A 1,143-nucleotide genomic window follows, 5' to 3' on the forward strand; every position below is an offset into this window, starting at 1 on the left:
TAATAACAACCCAGCTATACATGCAAGGTGGGGTGAAAACAATTATAGGAATATTTTTACACTGTTATGCTTGTTTGGATTCTTTCGGAAGTTTGAGATTTTTTTTAGTTGCAGGCCCTTGACTTTCAGCCATTTTTAATTTTATATACAAGTAATTAGAGAAATTATTTATGGTACTATCAACTAGATTTTCCTGTTGCTACACCCGTTTCCAATTCCTTTCATTTACTCTAATATCTATGCTTTGTTTGCCATTTTTTTCTCACTTCATTTGAACCAGCCCCCCCCCCCCATAACATTGACAAGCTTATTACGACACTGATACCTATACTATCAGATACCTCTTCCTCTTTATAAGACACCAGAGCAAACTGTTGCAAACCAGATAACAATAATCTGTAATGAATACAGTGACCTGTAAGGCATTGAATAAAATTATGTACCTTCTTTTAGACTCTTAAAAGCTTGTGCTCACAATGTGCTGTTGCCGTATTACTTTAATATAAAGCAAGCCATGCATTATTGAGAAAAATTGAAATTTTGAACTAAACACGTGGTCACATGTGTTTAGTAATGTAAAAGGTATGCTGAGTGTAAATTGTAATGGAGACACACATTGACTTTGAGAGACTATTAGAAGAAGTAAATAATCCAAACACTATCTCTTTATATATCTCTATCAGTTAGGATCAGAAGCAACCAATCTTCCTGATATATCACAAGGTATACAGTCACGTGACACTACTCACTGATCACGTGATCACAGGTTGGTCTGATGGTTTAAGATGAGCCATAGAATGAGTCTGTCTCAGTCTCCAGAGACGTTTGGTACATGGCTACTGATTAATAAACTAAAAGAAACAAATGATGTAATACTGATGTAATTAATGTATTATTAATATTGTTACTATTATTAGGATAAGGTGATTGATGGGGTAATTAGTGTGGGCATGGTATTACGAGATTTGATGTATATTAATCATCAAAATTTAATTGAATTACTAATCAAGGTAATAATAATAATTAATATTACTATTATTATTTTCTCTCAGTATACATGTATTTCATTCATTAGTTTATACAGTATATATAAATTACATACAGCTGGACTAGTATTAATACATGAAATATTGTCCAAGTAAA

General features: G+C 32.1%; 1 long non-coding RNA gene across 1 annotated transcript; it reads left to right on the forward strand.

The window, feature by feature from the left end:
• Positions 1–569: 569 nt before the first annotated feature.
• Positions 570–993, forward strand: LOC109586405 (uncharacterized). The gene is made up of 3 exons (XR_002187015.1): positions 570–642; positions 684–869; positions 918–993. It is a non-coding gene; the product is annotated as an uncharacterized LOC109586405 (long non-coding RNA).
• The last annotated feature ends 150 nt before the right edge of the window (positions 994–1,143 follow it).

The sequence above is a fragment of the Amphimedon queenslandica genome, unplaced genomic scaffold, assembly GCF_000090795.2.
Source record: "Amphimedon queenslandica unplaced genomic scaffold, v1.1 AMPQUscaffold_12880, whole genome shotgun sequence".
NCBI lineage: Eukaryota > Metazoa > Porifera > Demospongiae > Haplosclerida > Niphatidae > Amphimedon > Amphimedon queenslandica.